This window comes from Tricharina praecox (assembly GCF_024521635.1).
Source record: "Tricharina praecox strain CBS 144465 chromosome Unknown BZA05scaffold_33, whole genome shotgun sequence".
Classification (NCBI taxonomy): domain Eukaryota; kingdom Fungi; phylum Ascomycota; class Pezizomycetes; order Pezizales; family Pyronemataceae; genus Tricharina; species Tricharina praecox.
The window spans coordinates 73,980-79,979 of NW_026250435.1; positions in this window are offsets into that span (position 1 = coordinate 73,980).

Sequence of the window (6,000 nt, forward strand, 5' to 3'; positions counted from 1 at the left end):
TGGTAACTCGAGGGGATTGAGTAGTCCATACGGCTGGTGCCTTGTTGCTTTGTCCTTCTGACACTGCGCGCAACTCCGGACGAAGTCTATAATCTGCTCGTCCATCTTTGGCCACCAGAAATTGCGTCGGATAAGTTCGATAGTCTTGTCCTGGCCCATATGCCCCGCGACTTTCGTATTGTGTTCCGACTCGAGGATGTGTCTGACGAGTTCCTTATCGTCTGGTACCCATAGCCTTTCTTTCCTATACAGGCACCCCTCTTCCATCCTCAAAATCCTGGCCTTTCGGCCCATCCTGCCGGAGTCCCTACTCTCGGCGGCCAGTTCCCAGGCCTTTCGGCCCTCCGACTCAGTGTCCGTCTGAGCCGCGTCCCCGTTCGTGTCCTTGATGCTGCTCAGAGCCTCCTGATACCCAGCATCTTCCTTTCCTGCCTTCCTGACCCAACCCAGAAATTCTTCATTCCACTTTGGCACGGGGATTGATTGTAGCCGAGTTGACGAAACCAGGAACACGGTGCTTTCGCCTCCGGTGCTGATTGATGAAACTCTCGAATCGTCGCCTGCAAAGTGTGATTTATGCAGGATCGTCGTAATCGGCTGATCTTCACCCCCCCCTTTTTCAGGGCGGTACTCCGGGCGCCTGGATAATGCGTCAGGCTTGCCGTTCTGGCTGCCGGGCCCGTAGTAGATTTTGAAGTCGATGCCAGCGAGTTCTTGTGCCCATCTCGCCTGCCGTCGATTGAGTACTTTCGTGGTTGTGAAGTACTCAAGGTTCTGGTGGTCGCTGTACACCTGGATCTGGTGTTTTGCTCCCTCAAGGTATTGCCGCCAGCGTTTGAAAGAGTCTACTATCGCGAGTAGTTCCTTATCGTGAATCTCAAAGTTGATTTCGGCTGGGGTAAACTTTCTTGAGTGGAACGCAACTGGGTGTAACTTCCCCTCCTCTGTCCTTTGAGACAGGACCGCGCCCAACGCGAAGTCGGAAGCGTCGGATTCCACCACGACAGGTAATTCTGGGTTGAAGTGCCCGAGAATCGGTGCCGTGGTGAACCTAGACTTCAGCTCCTCGAAGGCCAGTTCCATCTCCGCTGTCCATCTCCAATCCTTCCCTTTTTCTTTTGTGCTCTCGGTCAAGGGTCTCGTGATCTTTGAGAAATCCTTGATGAAGCGCCTGTAAAAATTGGCGAACCCAAGAAAGGCTTGTACTTCCTTCAGGGACCGCGGCGCCTCCCACGAGAGCACAGATTCCACCTTGTCCTTAGCCATCTCAATTCCATCTTGGGATATCACGTATCCTAGGAACTCGACTCTCCTTGTCGACCAGACACACTTCTCTGGTGAGATTGCCAACTTATTTTCTTCCAACCTCTTTAGTACCTCGATGACTATCTTGTCATGCTCCTCGTGCGTCTTAGCATAGATGAGGAGGTCATCGATGTATGCGACCAGTCCCAGGTCCAACATATCCCGAAATATGTGGTTAATCATGTCCTGGAACGTCGCTGGAGCGTTGGTCAGCCCAAACGGCATGACCAAAAACTCAAACAGTCCGTATCGACAGCGGAAAGCCGTCTTCCACTCGTCACCTTCTTTGATGCGGATAAGGTGATAGCCATTCTTCAGATCAATCTTGGTGAAGACTTTCGCACCCCTGACTCGGTCTTGCAACTTTGCCATGATCGGGAGTGGGTAGCGATTGGCTACGGTAATCTTGTTGATACCGCGATAGTCGACACACAATCGGAGACCCCTGCCGTGCGCCTTTGGTACAAATAATATCGGCGCCCCGGCTGGTGATTTGGATCTTCGAATCTTGCCTGTCTGGAGCATCTCCTTGAGCCACTCCCTGAGGGCCTCAAGTTCTTTCTCTGACAGGGCATAGATAGGACCCCATGGAGGAGTCTCTCCTTCCTTGAGATCGATTGCGTGTGTGACACCCCGATAGGTATCGGAGGTCACGACGGTCGCAAGAGATGTGATTAGATAGTTCGGGTGATTAGAATAGAGTTGCGAGCCGAAAGGATAGTTAGAAGCGATCAAGGACAAGATAGGAAGGAGGGAGCAAACGGATTCCAGAGTCTAGACAGTGATCGGAGATGCGGGAGATCGGGATAACAGTCCAGAGGACTTTGAGATCTCCGATCATAGGGCCCCGCAGTAGGAGCTCCGATCCAGGAAAAACTGTTATGACGAGAGAATCGAACATCGACCGATGGGGGCAGACAACTTCGAGCGAAGAACTCTGCCGGCGCATGAGGGAGATAATTGCTCGGAAACTCCGATCTATCTTGGGCGCGTGGTGTTCACCACCTGCCTAGTCGAGAAGACTATCCGAAGAGAGCTGACGACGACTCAAGGCTAGGCCGCGGAACTCCGATGCAAAGGAAGCAACGGAGCTACGTTAGGCCGCACTCTAGAGGAATCACGTGCTGAGGATCGGGACGACTATAAGTCGAACCGAGCGGGCAACCGAACAAAACTACAATCATCGCACCGAACAAACCATCGAACAAACACCCTTAAGATTATTCCGTTGTGAATTATCGAAATCCCTGACTTTTATTCTATCCTCGATTTTACTATAGACTCCGACGACACAAACCCGTCCCAGTCTCACAGCGTGGTCGTAGGACTTGTGGTCGGGAAGCTTATCGGCTGCTTCCTTGCTCATGATGTTGGCATATCGTCTGAACTTCTCCGGAAGCAGATTCATGGGTGGATCTGATTCCGGGCCAGCTGAGACGTATCCAATAATGCGAGCCTCCGAATTGTGAATGACAGACGTGTCAAGTTCCATCGGAAAGCTGGTTGCTTGTTGCAAGGTGCATTGTTCCTTGCATCGGGTGCTGGTGAAGCGAATTTTCTGTGCTTCATTCTTCCACAACCCTGTCGGTTCATGCTTAGCCATCCACCAATACGGGAGGTAGGCATCGCAGTCGTCCAAGGGAGCCACTTCGAAGGTTTCGTTGGTGTAGTGGCTCCGGTGTTGAAGGAGCATCGGCATTGTATAATATGCCCCGGCTCCTTCCACTATGGTTCCGTGGAAGTCCTTGATTTCCACCGGCTTGGGTCGTTGAATGAGGGGCAACCCAAGTTCTCGTGCAAGGCTTCGTTTGATGATCGGAATGGCACATCCTGTGTCAAGGAGTACTCGGATCCGTCGTCGCTTGTGCTCAGACCAGAGGAGCATCATTTCTATGATTGGTCGTGGTCCGCTGACAGGTTTTGGGGGCTCACACCCTGAGGCGCTCGGCGCGGTTGGACTCGTAGAAATAGGTTGGTCCGTTCGTCTTCGCTTATCTCTGGATCCGCTGTCGATATCCTGAGGCCGTGGTCTCTTCGTTCCGCAAACATATACACTTGGCCGTCCAGTCTGCGGAGTGCTGGGGCCGCTCAAAAATCCTCCGGCTCACTCTCATTCCTTTCCCAGAATGGAGGGGCCTCCGTCATTGCTTCATCCTCCACCACAACCGCCGCAGCCTTGTGTTGCTTGGACCTCGGTCGAGTGGGTTCGGCATCCTGGGTGTCCCGCTTTCTCTTTGTCACGGATGACACCTTTGGACTCTCGGGGAGTTCGGTACCCGCGACTGTTTTTCTGGCGTAGCATTGGAAGGTTCGGTGGCCGTCTCGTCCGCAACGCCAACAGTCGCACTTGGATCCTTTGTGGGCATCGATCTCCTTCTGGGGAACCCCTACCAGAGCCTCCTTTGCTCCTGCGTAGATGTCCCCTTCCCTTGTCCTTCCCTTCCTGACTCCTGTTGCTTCCTTGGCCTTTCGGCCCTCCGGGGACTCCCCGCTTTCCTTGCGGCCCCCGGGGTCTCTTCCCTTTCCTTGGCCCTGCTGGCCGTTGCCAGGTCCCTTCCGGTCGCCGCCGGAACCCTGGCTACCCGATCCCCCTTTCCTCATTGCCCTTGCCTTTTTCAGCGCGTCCCGTCGTTCCACATGGTTGCCAGCCCTGAGCACCGTTTCCAGCAAGTCTTCATCATCTTCGTAGGGTTCGGTGTGCTGGTTGAAGCACATATCAACGATGTCGGTAGTCATGGCCTGGTTGACTATGTCTTGTAGCGGTTCGCCGGTGGCGCGAGCGATCATGTTGAGCGATCGGAAGGAGGTCATGTAAGCCTGAATGTCTTCTTTGTATTCGAGGGCCCACATCCTTCTTAATGCGTTCGCTCCTTCCTGCGTGTCGCGGTACGCCTCCTTGAGTGCCTCTTGGTACGCCTGCCAGGTATCTTCCAAGTGTAGCTCCCTCAGGCTTTTTCGACGGGCCTGATGCCATTCTGCCGCTGTCCCTTCCAGTCGGGATCCCACCCACGCTATCTTCTGCTGCTCGTTTGTCTCTGGGTGGAACTCAAGATATTCCTTAACTGAGTCCCACCATGGACGGAAGGCTGTTCTTTGCTTGCCATCGAACGGCTTGGGCTCTTTCATTTTAAGCTTGATGGCCCTCGGGTTCGATGCGGAGACGGCAGCAGCGATGATCCGAGCGAAGCGACTCTCTTCGTCTTCGTCGTCTTCTCTTGGTAGCGGAGCGTGTCGGTGACGGGGCGGCGAACGACGCGGCAAGGGGATGGAATCGTCATCATCCGATGGTTCCTCATCCGAGGGATCACCTCCAAGGTTAGTCACCGGACGTCTTGGGGGTGGAGGAGGAGGGGACATTCCTGCACCTGCCGGAGTTTCCCTTGTTGCTGACCTTTCTGCCCGCGATCCTCCTCTTGGGGTAGTGTTTACCCACTCCGGGGCCTTTTCCTTCGCCTTCCCTGTCCTTACCTCTACAGCCTTCAATTTTTTCTCTGCTCGAGCGATTTTTTCTTTGATTCGCTGTTGCTCCTTGTAGAGGTATTCTGCCTTCTCTTCCTGTTTCCCTGCCCAAATTTCCACGTTGCGGTTGTACACCGCTTGCTCCCTGCGTTGTTCGACTTGCGCCGTTTCGAGGAACACGATGGCGTCTTGTAGCCGAGCGTTTGCGACGCTTTGCAACTCGCGGTTGTCTTCGTCTTTCTGGTTACGTTCTCGAATGACTGCCCATACGTCGCTGCTCAGGGCGTGCGTCGCGTTCGCTACCGTTGACAGCTCGGTTCGAAGCCATTCTGTATTCATTTCGGCATTGAGAGCGTAGAGGTTGTACACATACTTGACCCCATCGCAGAGTTGTTCGTAGTTCCTTCTGATTTCCTGCATTCGGGAGTCCTCTTCGTTGAACTTCTGATCGCATGCTTGGTAAAGCTGGCGCAGGTCTCTTTGTGCCGTTTGGTATTGGTGGTTCATCAGCCTGAGCCAGGCTGCCGGGTTTCGTACTTCGACGGTTTCGGATGCTTGCGGGATGCTAACGAGCGCATTGCTCAGGGTCTGAGGAAGTTCGAGGCGGAGCATGTCGAGGTTTGAGGAGGACATTTTCGATAGAAATCGGTGACTGTAACCTTAAGATTATAGTGTGAGACTGGGACGGGTTTGTGTCGTCGGAGTCTATAGTAAAATCGAGGATAGAATAAAAGTCAGGGATTTCGATAATTCACAACGGAATAATCTTAAGGGTGTTTCTTTGATGGTTTGTTCGGTGCGATGATTGTAGTTTGGTTCGGTTTGCCTGCTCGGTTTGACTTATAGTCGTTCCGATCCTCAGCACGTGATTCCTCTAGAGTGCGGCCTAACGTAGCTCCGTTGCTTCCTTTGCATCGGAGTTCCGCGGCCTAGCCTCGAGTCGTCGTCAGCTCTCTTCGGATAGTCTTCTCGACTAGGCAGGTGGTAAACACCACGCGCCCAAGATAGATCGGAGTTTCCGAGCAATTATCTCCCTCATGCGCCGGCAGAGTTCTTCGCTCGAAGTTGTCTGCCCCCATCGGTCGATGTTCGATTCTCTCGTCATAACAGTTTTTTCCTGGATCGGAGTTCCTACTGCGGGGCCCTATGATCGGAGATCTCAAAGTCCTCTGGACTGTTATCCCGATCTCCCGCATCTCCGATCACTGTCTAGACTCTGGAATCCGTTTGCTCCCT